Source organism: Symphalangus syndactylus, chromosome X (genome assembly GCF_028878055.3).
Source record: "Symphalangus syndactylus isolate Jambi chromosome X, NHGRI_mSymSyn1-v2.1_pri, whole genome shotgun sequence".
In the NCBI taxonomy this organism is placed as follows: domain Eukaryota; kingdom Metazoa; phylum Chordata; class Mammalia; order Primates; family Hylobatidae; genus Symphalangus; species Symphalangus syndactylus.
In genome coordinates this window covers 30,991,653-31,008,155 of record NC_072447.2, presented here as the reverse complement: position 1 = coordinate 31,008,155, position 16,503 = coordinate 30,991,653, and the positions used below count along the sequence as shown (strand labels likewise).

General features: G+C 39.3%; 1 pseudogene; it reads left to right on the top strand.

Annotated features, from left to right (window-relative positions):
- Positions 1 to 12,776: 12,776 nt before the first annotated feature.
- LOC129476494 (uncharacterized) lies at positions 12,777 to 12,849 on the top strand (annotated as a pseudogene).
- The last annotated feature ends 3,654 nt before the right edge of the window (positions 12,850 to 16,503 follow it).

Genomic DNA, 16,503 nt, shown 5'->3' with positions numbered 1-16,503 from the left:
AGGCTTAAAATGCACAAAGCCAGAAGCAAGTCTGGGGAAAGTTCTTCCAAGCATATTATGTGATTTTTCCAGATTTTGTGATGTTTCTGGTATCTGTCAGCACATTTGTAATGTGCCGTGATTTCTCATTCCAAATAATTATTCACTTTTGTATCTAATGTTGTACTATGAAGTTCGTATTATTGTTCTTAAAGAGGGCCCCCAAACTGCATAAGCTTCAGCACCCGTGAGATCATCTTCTGCTCTTAAATATCAAGCTGGAGAAACTGGAATCCACTCTGGAGCCAATCAGAAACCATCACAGGATTCTGGCAGAAGAATGGAATAATCAGGTCTGTACCAAGCAGTGATGTGTTGAAGAAGGGTCATACTGGCTCATGAGAGCTCATTGTGAAGTTTTCAGGAATTTTATGAGGTGACTGACGTCAGATCGGTAGCTTGAAATCAGCCACTGCAGGGGTATTTATACCATAGAAATTGGCAAGTGCTGCAAATCAGGCCTTCCCCCACCACCAGAGAGCCGGTTATTAAACATATACCAACACATCACTGATATAATACCAGGTGATTCCCTTGGTCACAAATCTTCGTGAGAAAATATCCCTGGAATGAATTGACTCTCAAGTGTAGCTGATAGAGATGGGGGTTAGGGAGGGAAGAAAGGGTAGAAAGCATCACAGAGGAGTTGCTTAAAAGCTTTGAGTACCTGAAGGAGAGAAATAAAGAAAAAGGATGGGAAACTCAAGAGAAACAAAATTGTACCCATCCCCCAACTTTGTCTAAGATGAGTCCTGCTGATCTTCCATTCTACATGGGAGCGTACTGCAGTGAAGTTTTTTTTTTTTTTTTTTGGAGACAGAGTCTTGCTCTGTCGCCCAGGCTGGAGAGCAGTGGCGTGATCTTGGCTCACTACAACCTCTGCTTCACAGGTTCAGGCGATTCTCCTGTCTCAGCCTCCCGAATAGCTGGGATCACAGGTGCATGCCACCACACCTGGCAAATCTCTGTATTTTTAGTAGAGATGGGGTTTCTCCATGTTGGCCAGCCTGGTCTGGAACTCCTGGCCTCAAATTATCTGCCCACCTTGGCCTCCCAAAGTGCTGGGATTACAGGTGTGAGCCACCACACTCAGCCTACAGTGGAGATTTTTGAGTTTGTGTGTTGCGTGGTTACTTGGGGAAGCTCTGATTATAACATATGTAATTTAATATTCTAAATTGGATTTAGAATCACAATAAAAGGTCATTGTCTTTGTTTCTGGGGGACTTTGAAGATATATTAAAATAAATATGAAGGTACATATTTTCAATGACGTTATTAAATTACACAGATCATATTTCGTCTAATTTAAGGTGCCATGATTATAAGATACACCATTATTTTATATATAAAACTAAGAAAAAAATGTTGCCAACTATACTATGATGTATTTCAGATGAAACGTTAATTCGGAGATGTTAAAATGTGGGGGAAAAAGAGAATGAGTCTCATAATCAGTGAAATCTGAAATAACCTTCGGATCTCTCCTGGGCTAAAAACCTTGTTTGAGAAACGAGGAAATTATAGATCCAGAAGAGCAAACCATCTACTTAAGGGGATAGGCCTAGTTAGTGACAGAGTTGGAAATGAAATGCAATTATCTCCCTGCCTTGATCAGAGCTCACAGTGATTAGAGAATTTCATACATCAGAGACAGCAATAAGGGGCTAGTGTGGAAGTACTTTTTACCTCTGAGAATACAATGTGCTAAAATGTACGGATTGTCCTCTGATAAATCAAAAAATGCTATATAGGACAAAATGACAGCATCTGCTAAAAAGCTTCCCATATCCAGCATTGGGTCTCACTCTGCCTTCCAGGCTGGAGTGCAGCGGCATGATCTCAGCTCACTGCAACCTCCACCTCCCGGGTTCAAGTGATTCTCCTGCCTCAGCCTCCCCAGAAGCTGGGATTACAGGCACCCGCCACCATGCCCGGCTGATTTCTGGGTTGGTTTTTTTTTTTTTTTTTTAGTAGAGACAGGGTTTCACCATGTTGGCCAGGCTGATCTTGAACTCCTGACCTCAGGTGATCCGCCCACCTCGGCCTCCCAGAGTGCTGGGATTACAGGCATGAGCCACCGTACCCAGCCTAGCATTGGTTTCGATTACAGATTTCCAGTGTCTGTAATAGTGCCTTGCTGAAATATTTATTGGCATATTGTAGGTTCTCAATGAATGTTAGATGCATTTATCTAGCTCAGTGACTTTCTTGATGACTTTGAACCAGTTACTTCATCTCTCTAGGTCTGCTGCATCTTCATCAAATGAGCATACTAATATCCTTCACTGAGGGGCATAGCAAAGGTTAAATGAGATGGGAATATAAGTCTGCCTGGCACAGAAGCTGGCCAATGGTGGGAACATCAGTGTTAGTTTTCTTTACCCTTAAGGTATTGTTGTTAGATTCAAAGTCGTTTAAATGCCAACTTCGTAAAGCCATTCAGAAAAATCAATATTCCTACACAGTCTAATGCTCTTCTCCAATATAGTAGCCAGTAGCCATGTGTGGCTATTTAAATTTTTAATTAGCCAGGTGCGGTGGCTCACGCTTGTAATCCCAGTGCTTTGGGAGGCCGAGATGGTTGTGCGAGATCAGCCTGAGAAACATACAGAGACCCTGTCTCTATAAAAAAATTTAAAATTAGCCATGCACGGCAGCACAGGCCTGTAGTCCCAGCTACTTGGGAGGCTGAGGTGGGATAATTACTTGAGCCCAGGAGGTTGAGGTTGTAGTGAGCCGTACTTTCGCCACTGCACTCCAGCCTGGGTGACAGAGCAAGACCCTGTCTCAAAAAATAAAATAAAGTAAAAATAAAAATAAATGTATAGTTAAATGAACCAAAATTAAAATTTCATTTATTCACTCATTTTAGCCACATATCCGCTTGTGGCTAGTGGCTGACGTGCTAGACAACACAGATATTGGACATTTCCATCATTGCAGAAAGTTCCATTGGATAGTGCTGCTCTACTTTCATGAGAGGACCACAATGCCCGTTTTTTTCCTCAACCCAAGCAAGGAGGTCCCAAAACATGTTATACCAAACGTCACTTGATTTGTGCGCCCTCCCGTGGCTAGAGGTGGAAACTAGTCTGCGTTTAGCTGATAAAGCAGCACATTTATAAAAGGGATAGCTTAGAAATCTTCAGTAATCTGACTACTAGAAAGAAAAGTGACATAAAACAGAATATGCATTTTGAATGCTCTAGAGACTACTAAGGAAAATCTGTTTGAGAAGGTTTGATCACGTAATCCTGTTATTCCTGTATCTCGGTATTTCCTGGACTACCTACCCTTGTGGGATAAAGACATTCTCTGTTTAAACAAAGGTTGGTACTATATAGCTGTTTAAAAGTGCGGAGAGACGGGCAGGATTATTCGATGAATGATCCCAGGCGCTCTCTCAGTGGCACCTGGCAACAAACAAGCTGGAAACTGTGGCTCCTCCTGTGGGGACTGGGAGGACTAGACTGAGACTCCACTTCCCACTGGATGAAGGGGACTCCTGTTTCTGGGTGCCGGGCACCTGGCCCTTCCGGGCACTCCCCCACACAGCTGGCACCAGAGCTTAGCCTGCATGGAGCCCGAGCCCAAGAGTTTATGCCCGACCTACCACCCATGCAAGGCTGTTCTCACGCGTGCGCATTAGAAATGAAGAACCGTGGAGGCGGGGTGGGGCTTCCCGCGAAGCAGTCCCCGCCTGAGTTCTGCGGGTCCCCAAGCACCCTCGCCACAGGATGCACAAAACATGAGGGACCTGGGCGGCCGCTGACTCTTCTGCCTGGGATTTCAGCCTCACCAGTAACACCTCTGGTGCTGGGGAGGGGCGGGGCGGAGGGAGAGCTAAACCTCTTTGTACAGATTTTTCTGAAGACAATATATTAATATTTCCACACACACACAAAATCAGTAAACACAGAGAAATACAAAGAAAATAAAGATCACTCAAAATCCTGTCACCCAGATAAAATCACTAATACAGCTAAATATACGGTTATACTACACATAATTTCCCCCTACGCTGGTTTACTTAGCTTTAAGAGATATTCAGTGAGCAATGCACGTGGCCAAACAGCAGCTGCCTCCTGAGGTCTGGCACAGCTTCCGGGTCCCTCCCCCACGCAGGACATGCACAGTACAAGAATTGGGTTGAACCTGGTGCAGTTCTTCAACTCAGAACAGCTACCCCTTCAAATGGGCACCTACGTGTGTACACTGTGTTCGGTGCATTGTCCCTGTCTGGGAGCAAGTGCCAAGTCACATCCCTTCTCGTGCAGCTGCAACTCATCAATCAAGAGTTTCACAAAGAATGTTTTTGGAAACCAGGTACACACTGACCCGCTAACGTTCCACATTTATCTGAGCCCACTACATTCTGGGGCACAGAGACACATCGTGTTGGCTCTTCTTTTTTAAAAAATTAGCTTTATTGAGATGTAATCACATACTATACAATTCACCCAATTAAAGCATACAAGTGACTAGCTTTTAGTACATTCACAGTCTAATTACAGAACATTTTCATACCTCCTAAAAGAAAGCGGACAAATTAGCAATCACTCCTCATTTTCCCCCAAACCTTCCAACGTTAGGTAATCACTAATCTATTTTGTGTATTGATGGGTTTGTCTATTCTGGCCATTTCATATAAATGGAACCATACGGCCGGGCGAGGTGGCTCACTCCTGTAATCCAGTACTTTGGGAGGCCGAGGTGGGCGGATCACCTGAGGTCAGGAGTTCAAGACCATCCTGACCAACATGGTGAAACTCTACTAAAAATACAAAAAAAAAAAAAAAAAATTAGCTGGGCGTGGTGGCGCACATCTGTAAAACCAGCTACATGGGAGGCTGAGGCAGGAGTATTGCTTAAACCCGGGAGGCGGAGGTTGCAGTGAGCCAAGATCACACCACTGCACTCCAGCCTGGGCGACAGAGCGAGACTCTGTCAAATAAATAAATAAATAAATAAATAAATAAACAAACAAACCATACAATATTTTTTTGTGTGTCTGGCTTCTTTCATTTAGTATGATGTTTTCAAGGTTTATCCATGTTGTAGCATGTATCAGGACTTCATTTCTTTTTATTGCCAAGTAATATTTCTTTGTGTAGACACAATGCATTTACCCATTTGTCAGTTGGTGGACTCCCATTAATATATATGTGTGTCCTTACACCAGTACCACACTGTGTTGATCATTGTAGCATGTAGTAAGTCTTGATCTAGGGAAGTGTGAGTCCTCCAGCTTTGTTCAAGATTGTTTTGGCCTTTCCAGATCCCTTGATTTTCATATGAATTTGAGGATCAGCTTATCAATTTCTGCAAAGAATTTAATTGAGTTAGGGATTGCGTTAAATCTGTAGATCAGTTATACTGTTTCATAACCTGCTTGCTTTTCAGTTAAATATATTGTGGACATCTTTCCATTTCAGTAATTACAGAGTTCATCTTCTTTCTTATGTAATAATTCAACAAATATTTATTAAACAATTACAAGACACAAGGTGGTCTGGTTTCCCAGGTAGAAAGCTTCTTTTTTTCTGGGCGTACATGTACCAAAAAGATTACTTACAGCTTTGCAAAATGAGGTAAATATAGATATAGCCTTTTAGCTAGACTAGGGTTTCTTGGTCTCAGCATTATTGATATTTGGGGATTATTCTTTGTCGTGGGGGCTGTCTTGTACATTGGAAGATGTTTAGCAGCATTCCTGGCCTCTACCCACTAGATGCCAGAAGCATCCCCCTCTCCAAGTTACGACAACCAAAAATGTGTCCAGACATTGGCAAATGTCCCCTGGGAGGCAAAATTATCCCTGGTTGAGAACCACTGAGCTAGACCTTACATAATCATTTATGATGATTCCATAGTACATCCCATGAATAATCTACAATTTATGCAACTAATACCCTATAATTCCACGTTCCTGTTACGCCCAATTTTTTACTATTTTTTTATAAAACATTACTTTTAGAAAGTACGACATCAGCTCGTTGGGGTAAATAACTATGTCATGTTAGATTTTTTTTACTATAAAAGTTCTACGTGAAAATTACTTTTTCAAACAATTTTGAAGCTAAAATTAAAAGGATTTATCTCTCAATCCTACTCCCCAGAAATAGTGTATGGTATGTTAGTTTTAAATTTTTACATTTATTCAGAAGTGAAATGGTAAAAACCTTCTTTTAGTGCATTTTTATCATTACATGTGATAATTTTGTCTATTCACTGCACATTTTATCTGGAGCTCTCCAAGCCACATTTTTCGAGCTGCTGGTCTTGGCCCAATCGTGGAATCAAATTAGAGGGTCATGAGCAGCACTTTTTAAAATGAAATAGAACAAAACAGATCATATCAGAGTATATTATACATAAAAAAAATAAGTACTATTTTTTGAAAAAAATGTTTCAGTATCAGACAGATAGATGAGATAGACATATAGATGAAAAATGTATGCGTAACTATAGGTTACAGCCAAGAAAAATGTAAAAGCCACTGCTGTAAGCAATCTAAATATACATATTTAACATTCCTTTCTATAATGGTAGTAAAGTGGTGGATGGGGCAAGTCTCTTCTTTCTTGACTAGAAAAGAATAATTAATATAACATAAGCAAAAATACTTAGTGTTAACAGCTACCCCCAGAAAAACAACACCTATTTAATGTAAATTTAAGTTACCCCCAGAACAACAAAATACTATTTAATGTAAATTTAAGGTCCATCAACTCAAATTACCCTGACTCCTTAGGAATTAAATGATAACATGGGCTGGTGCAATGGCTCACGCCTGTAATCCCAGCACTTTGGGAGGCTGAGGCGGGCGGATCACGAGGTCAGGAGATCGAGACCATCCTGGCTAACACAGTGAAATCCTGTCTCTACTAACAATACAAAAAAATTAGCAAGGTATGGTGGCACGCACCTGTAGTCTCAGCTACTCAGGAGGCTGAGGCAGGAGAATCGCTTGAACCCGGGAGGCGGAGGTTGCAGTGAGCTGAGATAGTGCCACTGCACTCCAGCCTGGGCTACAGAGTGAGACTCAGTCTCAAAAAAAAAAAAAAAAAAACACCAGGCATGGTGGCAGGCACCTATAGTTCCAGCTACTTGGGAGGCTGAGGCAAGAGAATCACTTGAACCTGGGAAGCCTGGGCAACAGAATGAGACTCCGTCTCACAAAAAAATAAAATAAAATAAAATAAACGATTCAATAGGAATCATCCACAGTGCATTTATAAATTTACAACTTAAATAACATTATGATATACATTATGATGATTGCTGATTTTTTTAAATCTAGTTCTCTAATACCTCATTCTTCACTCAGTTTGACTCATTAAACATGACCAAACACTTATGACTGCCAGTAGGGAGAATGGGGCATGGTGGCTTATATAAATGTTGTACCTCCCTTCAGCAAGAAGTTAGAATGGCAGAGTTCATATGGCCATGATGCTCTTGAATGTCTTTTAATTTAATGCCAGGATGAAACAATAAAGTCTATGTGACCAATTTACACTACTATATAAATCTTTATGTTCATTTAAGACTAAATTACTGTGATATTTGGCTACACGGCATGGTTAACAAAGGATTTCACTAAAATCATAGGATAATTAAGATTTCCTGGCCGGGTGCAGTGGCTCACTCCTGTGATCCCCACATGGGAGGATCCCAGGTGGGAGGATGGTTTAAACCCAGGAGTTTGAGACCAGCCTGGAATATAGAGAGACCATGTCTCTACAGAACATGCAAAAATTAGCCAGGTGTGGTGGCATTTACCTATAGTCCAGGGAGGATTGCTTGTGTCCCAGAGGTCAAGTCTACAACGAGCTGTGGTCACATCATTGCATTCCAGCCTGGGTGACAGAGCGAGACTTTATATAAAAAAAAAAAAAAAGAAAGAAAAGAAAAGAAAAAAAAAGAAAGGATTTCCCCCAAAATTTGAATATTTACTCTAACTTGAAATGATCATATTTTCAAGGTCGCTGAAGCTAAATTATAGATGAATACACAAAATGACCTTCAAACTAAGAAACAGAAAACATTTGCTAGACCTGAGAAACACGTTTTCCTCCAAAGTTTTATTTAAAAGATCACCAAAAAGACTTGATAAAGAAAACTTTTGAATCCTCTGTGTGAGCCTATTCTTTGCCGGAACACCCACAGCCAAGTGATGCCAGCTTGGCTGATCTATCAATGCAATCATTGAAAGCCACATGGCAGAGAGAGGGAAAAATAATAAAGTGAACTCTTTTGGAAATGTAAGGGGATAAAAAAACAATTTATCTCTACTTATAAATACAGGATTTCATTCTGAGATCTAGTCCAACTCCTCACTTCAGAGATGAGGAAAATGAGTCTTAGAGAAGATAAGGCTTTTTAAATTAATAGACTATTTTTGTGAGCAGTTTAAGTTTACATGAGCTGAAAGTACAGTTCCCATCAATACAGTTTCCCATGTTCATTCACCCATGTTAATCTCTGTTACTTTAATTTCACACATGTTAATCTTGCATTAATATGGCATATTTGTTATCATTAATCTGCCAATATAGATGCATTATTATTAACCAAAGTCCATAGTTTACATTAGGGTTCAGTCTTTGTGTTGTACATTATACGGCTTTTGACAAAGATATAATGACATGTATCCACCATTACAGAACCATACAGAATAGTTTTACTGTCCTGAAAATCTCATCTATTCATCCCTCCCTCCCCGCTCCTGAATCTCTGACAAGCACTGATCTTTTTGCTGTTCCATAGATTTTAGCCATTTTAATATATGTGTAATGGTATCTTCTTGTTTTAATTTGCATTTTTGTAATGGCATATGATGTGGAGCATCTTTTCATATGCTTATTTGCCATCTGTAGATCTTCTTTGGTGAGGTGTCAGTTCAGATCTTTTGCGTTTTTAAATTGAGCTGTTTGTTTTCTTAAGGTTGTGTTTAAGAATCGCTTATATGTTTTGGATACCAGTCATTATCAGATAAATGTTTTGCAAATATTTTCTCTATGGCTTATCTTTTTGTTCTCTTAACAATGTCTTTTGCAGAGCAGTTTTAAGTTTTCATAGAGCTCAATTTATCAATTTTTCTTTTTGGTAGATCATACTTTGGGTGTTGTGTCTAAGCAGTGATCACCAATCCCAAAGTCATCTAGATTTTCTCTTATATTATCTTTTAGGAGTTTTGTAGTTTTCCATTTTACATTTAGGTCCCTGATCCATTTTGAGTTAATTTTTGTGAAAGGTGTAAGGCCTATGTCTGGCTTCAATTTTTTTTTTTTTATGTGGATGTCCAGTTATTCCAGCACCATTCGTTAAAAGGATTATCCTTTGTCCATTAATTGCCTCTGCTCCTTTGTCAAAGAGAGGTAAGACTTTTTAGCAACACCTCGAGGTGTTATTTTCGTATCAGTTCTTTTTGCTGATAAACTGACTACAGCTCAGTGTTTAAGGGAATTGTCTCTGGAGTCAGACGATCTGTTTTTTTATCTAAACATTTTCAGTTGCAATCTGTGAGATCATGGGCAAGTTACTTAACCTCTCTTGGCCTCAGTATACTCAACTGTACAATGGGTTTGATGATAATAACATGATTAATAATAATTGTAAGGTTATCAGGAGACAGATTAGATAATATAAGTAAAATATCTGGCACATAGTAAGCCCCCAAAAAGTGCTGAGTAAGGGCTGCTACTATTGGAGTATTCCAAATTTAACTTGCTTTCTGCCTTGGGGCTCACTATTGAAATATACCAGACAAAAATATATACACATCTTTCTTCATTCTCTAAACATCCTTCTAATTTTTATAAAATTATGTACCATTTAAGTAGGTTTTTTTTTCCAAAATCACGGTCTCTGCAAACTCATCCGTGGTGGCAGCAGCCAGATCCGTGGTTGCTCAGTGGTCACTGACGGAGGAAGGGGCACAAGGAAACTTCTGGGTGTGATTGAAATGTTCTGTTTTTTTTTTTTTTAATTGTAGTTGTGGTTTCATGGGTGTTTACATCTGTCAAAACCCGTTGAATTGTATACTTTATATGGGTGCAGTGTATTGTACATACATTATACCTCCATAAAGCTAAAATACACACAAGCAGGAAATGCAAATACTATCTGGATATTGACATCAAGGAATTATTGTTAGTTTTTTACATATGAGAATGTATTGTAGTTATTTTGAATTTTTTGAAAAGTCCTTATCTTTTAGAGATGCATAGAGAAATACTTGCAGATGAAACAGTGTGATATGTAATATTTGCATCAGAATAATAAGAGATGGGAAGGGTGGATTGGGGAGAGAGATGAAACACATTCGACTATGAGCTGATAACTATTGCAGCTGGATGGTATGTACATAGATAGTTCATTCCACTATTCTGTTTTCTTTTGTGTGTTTAAAATTGTCTATAATTTTAAAGCTTTTTAAAGAACCACTCCACACATACAGGAACTGTTGCCTTTATTTCAGTTGATAAATGGAACAGTACTGAAAGCATCATTAAGGTTTTTTTATTTTTTTCTGCACACCATTTATTTTTTATTTTTTTATTATACTTTAAGTTCTAGGGCACATGTGCACAACGTGTAGGTTTGTTACATATGCATACATGTGCCATGTTGGTTTGCTGCACCCATCAATTCGTCATTTATATTAGGTATTTCTCCTAACACTATCCCTCCCCCAGCCCACCACCCCCCAACAGGCCCTGGTTTATGATGGTCCCCTCCCTGTGTCCATGTGTTCTCATTGTTCAATTCCCACCTATGAGTGAGAACATGCGGTCTGCACACCATTCATAATTTTTAATTACAATTTTTGAGATAATTGTAGATTCACACACAGTTGTAAGAAATAATATAGAAAGATCCCCTGTACACTTTGCCCAGTTTCCCACAAAGGTAACATCTTGCAAAAGAATAGTATAAGATCTCAACCAGGATAGTCAATCCACTCATCTGATGTAGATTCTCCCAGTTTTACTTGTCCTTGTATATGTGTGTGTGTGTAAAGTACTATATAATTTTATCACCCAAAATTGTAGGTTCGTGTATGTACCACCAAAGTCAAGATACTGAACAGTTCCAACACTACACAAGCGCAAGGATTCTTCATTTTGCCCTTTTATAACCATACTTACCTTCCTATACACCACCCCCCAACCCTATCCCCTGGTAAAACTAATCTGTCCTGATTTTTATTTCAAAAATGTAATATGAATGGAATTATATAGTATGTAACCTTTTGAGATTGGCTTTTTTCACTCAGCCTAATTCCCTGGAGCTTCATCCAAGTTATTGTTTGTATCAATAGTTTCTTCCTTTTTATTGGTACATTGATGATATGTATGTACCACGGTTTGTTTAACCATTCACTAGTTGAAGGACATCTGGGCTGATTTCAGTTTTTAGCTATTACAAGTAAAGCTGCTGTGAACATTCACAGATGCATTTTCATCTAACATTTTGTATTCTACTAGTACAATAATTTTCCCCTCTATCGATTAATCTCAGATGAGCAGTAAGTTTGCAAACTTTCTGAAAAAAATCTGTTGGCTTAATAGATCTGTACATTTGAAGCATGTATAATTTCCCTTTAGAGATTGTGAAGTATTTTTTCAACAATATAATTAATGTCTCTGATTTTTCTTCTAACCTATTTTGAAAAGCAATTCTCAATAGGAATTTGTAAGTGACCTTACAATTACAGACCTTTTGATGGCTATAATAGCTTTACATCAGTGCCAGTTTCCTCTTTGTAATAATCAAACTAAACAATCTTGCTGTACCTCCTGTACCTCATAAATATGTATTGGAAGGCAAATTTTCCGACCGATATATCCATATGCCGTCACTGAGGGCCAGAGAACATGTTACAGATTTGAAATTAGTGCCCTTAGGTCTTTCAGTATAGTACAATAATGAAGTAATTTACATTCAGCCACAGTTATATTGCAAATTTCCAATTTACTAGGGAATTCTATTTTCAAAAACCATTACTGATCCTCTTAAAAGTGAAGCATGGTTTTGTTGTGGTTATTTGCCTGCCTTCTCTTAGTGCTAAGCTAACCCCCTTTCACTTTGTTTGTGATGCTAGGGCTGGCACTGCAAACTGCTTTTCCCAAACTCCCTTGCTGGTTGCCTTCCTGTTAGGTTCTGTCAATGGAAGGTTCTGATGGGAGATTGGAAGGGGTGAGAAGGGTCTTCTTGCTGCCAACTCCTATCAACAGCCGCCCAACACACATGGCTCTGGCCTCCACTTTCTTTCAGCCTTCCCAGCATCACCATACCACACAGCTGCCAGCACCAACCAGCCACACCTTCCTTGGTGATCTGAGTCTCAGCCGAGTACTACTCTTCTCAGTTGTTGGAGCAATGACTGTGGGGAGTGCCAGCCAGCAGGTGAGGCAGCTGGTATGTACCCAATTCTCTGTATTGAATCAGCTCTATGTGAAATACTTAGCATAGCTTTTGCTTTCCAGAGTGTTGTATCTTTCTTATACAATTGCAAGCACAATTTTGCGAATTTTTTAGTATTGTGTCTGTGTCCTCTCCAGCTACAAATGTCATGTTCCTCATTCAGGATAACCTGTGGTTAAATTCAGGACTTGGAGAGAGAAGGAGGTAGGTTTATGCAAATATCAGATTTCTTTGATGGTAGGCAACAAATGGACACAGGCTAACTTAAGGAAAAAGGAAATCTATAAAAGCTACATAGGAGCTTTGCACAGTGGCAGTATCGTAGCCAATGAGGTTTATCCGAGGCGCGATTATTGCTAATTGAAAAGCTACGTAAGAGCTCACAGAATCAAAAGAGCCAACTTGGAAAGGGTAGGAACCAGAGCCATTCCAGAGATCCAGGAAGCAGGAATCAATGGACTTGCACCTCCAGGTGTTTCACCAGCATGAATCTACAGAACTCACATTCCAAGAAGGGTGTTGCCCACTGGGGTCGGGCACCCTACCTTTTAGCTGGTGGAGAGTGGGACATCCTGATGGATAGTCCTCCCAAACTGTAACTGATTAAGGAAGAGTAGTTCACTCAAAAGAAATCTAGCATGCTGTTTCCTGGAGAAGGAAAAATGGATGGTGGCCAGAAATTACAACAAACGTACACTATAATGAATTTCAGAAGAGGTCTTCAGTGGTAAATAAGAATGCATTGTATATGAAAATTTTGAATAAAAGAACATTGTGCTTGGAGTGAAACACTCAGGGCTATGTGTCTACAAGAAGATTCTACAGTTAGGAGAAATAAGCTTTAGTGATCTATTCTACAGAATGGTGACTATAATAAATAGTAATGTGTTATATATTTTAAAATTGCTGAGAGTATATTTTAAGTGTTTTCACCACAAAAAATGTTAACTATGAGAAGTGATGAATTTGTTAACTAGCTTGATTTAATCATCTCACGATGTAAACATATATCAAAACATCACATTGTACCCCATAAGTTTATACGATTGTGATGTCCGTTAAAAATAAAATTTAAAAAAGAAGGTTTACATGCGAAGCTTTCTCATTGCTGCTTATGGATTGGGATAAGCCTAAGAGGAGTTTCTTGTTCATTATTTTCCATTTGACAAATATTTATTTACCATGCCCCAGTGATTCTAAGTCTAAGCCTCAGTGATTCTGGTCTAGGTCATTTCCTTTATTCACTGTCCCCAATGCAGAGCTCAAGTGGCTTAGCCTCAACAGCTAGCAACAGGGTAGGTTGGTCTTTTAGAAATCCAGAGGGACACCCCACAAAGGTTACATTAACACATTTGTAAGTATAAAGCAGTTACTTCACTTTTCCTAATAAAATATCACAATAGTCAATACAAACAAAGTACAAGTTCAAAGAACAGTGTATTTTCTATTAAAATAATTTTCCTTCAACTCTCTCTCACACAACTGCATTAAACAATATTTTAAAAGAAATTTCTTAGAATTTTATTACATTAAGACAACTCTTCATTTGTATTACTCCTCTGACATTTTTTTTCTAAAATGCATGCGTTTTTTTCTATTTATATGAGCGGTATGCATCCAGTGGAAAAAATTTTAAAATAGGGCAATATATGAAGAATAAAATAACAATATACTAGTATCAAGAGACAATGGCTATTAATATTTTAGTGTATTTTCTTCTGCTCCTAATAATGACTGGATGAAAACAATTTGGCCAGAAACAAAATTGGTATCCCTTATGCTCCTCTTTTGCTTGTATAATTTTCAGATCTTCCTGTAACAAGCTTTGTTTTTGTAATAAGAAAAACAAACAATAAAGGAGAGTATAAAAGAGCCGGGTCTCTGTATGTCTTGTTCATCCAGCTAGTTGCAGTTTCCAGAACACTGCTTGGCTCACAGTAGGTACTTCAAAAATTTTTTTAAATGGCTAAAACTTTTTTGCCCCCAACCTAGTGAACCACAGTTGCTAATGAACATGGAATCACTCTGCAGGTATGTCTGGGTATTATGTCTCTGATTCCTTTTAGTAAATAGTTTATTCTATCCATAGGATCACTTTTGCTGTCTTAATATAAGACTGATTAAATTCAAATTCCAACTCCAACACTCACTAGCTATGTCACCTTGGCAAGAAACCTCACCACTCTGGCTCAGCTTCCTCATCTGGTAAGCACCGGTCCAGGTGCTGAGGGCACAACAAAACAAGAATCCTACCCTCTAATTTACATTCTAGTGTGCAAGAAAAAGCCTGTGGACAAACATCTGTCAGATGGCGATAAGCGATAATCGCTGTGAAAAAAACAGAAAATAGAGTAAAGGGGATAGGAGGTGATTACCTGTGGGGGTGGATGAGGGTATGTTGCTATTTTATAAAGGGTAGTCGGGAACAGCTAAAGGTTTAAAAACTAGGCCCAGCACGGTGGCTCATGCCTGTAATCCCAGCACTTTGAGAGGCCAAGGTGGGCAGATCCTTGAGCTCAGGAGTTGGAGACCAGCCTGGGCAACACGGTGAAACCCTGTCTCTACTAAAAACAAAACAAAATCTGGGAATGGTGGCCTGTGTCTGTGGTCCCAGCTACTCGGGAGGCTGAGGTGTGAGCCCAGGAGGTTGACACTGCAGTGAGCTGTGTTCGTGCCACTGCACTCCAGCCTGGGTGACAGAATGAGAGCCTCTCTCAAAAAAAAAAAGAAAGAAAGAAAGAAATAGAAATTTAAAAATCATAGTGTAGTGTTTTTCAAACTTCAAGTTGTGACTAAGCGCAATCATGAAGTCCATTTAGAATTTGCATTTTCGAAAAAATGAAATAAAATTCATCCCTTCCTTGTGTGTGTGCACCTGTTTGTGCCTTACTCTATTAGCTGAGCACAGGAGAGACAAAAAGAACAACCCCAGAAAAGTGCCAGAAAAGATTAGGACCAGAGCTAGGAGGTTGGGGAGAAAGGCAAAACAAACCCAACAGTTAAGCAATCCAAGAGAGAAAACATACCACTTTTTTTAATGTAAAAAAAGTAGTTGATGGAAAAAAGGCCAAAAAAATTAAATAGAATTGACAGATTCAATTTAACAACAACAAAAACGCAAAACTAATGAAATATGCTGTACATGATACTTTCGGATTAAATGCATGATAGCGTGTGAATATTCTCAGAAATTCCCAAAATATTTGTTCCATATTTCCTTCTCTGACCCTCACTGAGGTAAACAATATCAAGATTTTAAAGCCAAGTCGTCTGGGAAGATTTCTTTTCTTTCAGTCCTTTAAACATTTCTTTTAATAGGTTTTGGAAATCATGTCTACTTGTCAGAAATGAGTACACTGCATTAAAGGGACACAAATCATCTCCCAAGCCGCCTCTTGCTTGCACACGAGGTTCTCTTTGAAGCAGAGCCATAAGGTACAATTATTCTAGAACAAGGTGGGCAAACTACAGTCCTCCGACTAAACCTAACCCACCACGTTTTTGTATGACCCTCGAGCTGAGAATGGTTTTTCCCTTTTCAAGTGGTAGAAAAAAAAAATCAAAAGATTTTGTGACCCGTGAAAACGATTTTAGTGTCTGTAGTTTTATTGGAACACAGCCAAATGTATCCATATTTTCCATGGCTGCTTTGCGCTGCAACGCGACAGAGTCGAGCAGTTGCCCCCAAAGCCTAAAATATTTACTATCTCGGTCCTTTTAGAAAAAATCTCGCCAACTAACGTCCTAGAATATGAGGGCTGTATTACTTAAACACCCTTCCAACTCTCTTCCCTCTCTAGCCACCCCCTCAGCCTTAGGCACTAACAAGATTCCTTGACCCGGAATGGGGGGAGGGCGTTATAATAATGAACTGTATTGTATCGGAAACAAGACAGTAAATATCTACAGAAGGGAATGTGACTGGTTCTGCCACTGACTAACGTCTGGGTTTGCGTCCCGGTCAGAAAAGTGGGCATGACAGCGGCATCTGCAAGATAGCATCTGAGCACGAAGGCACTTGGAAAG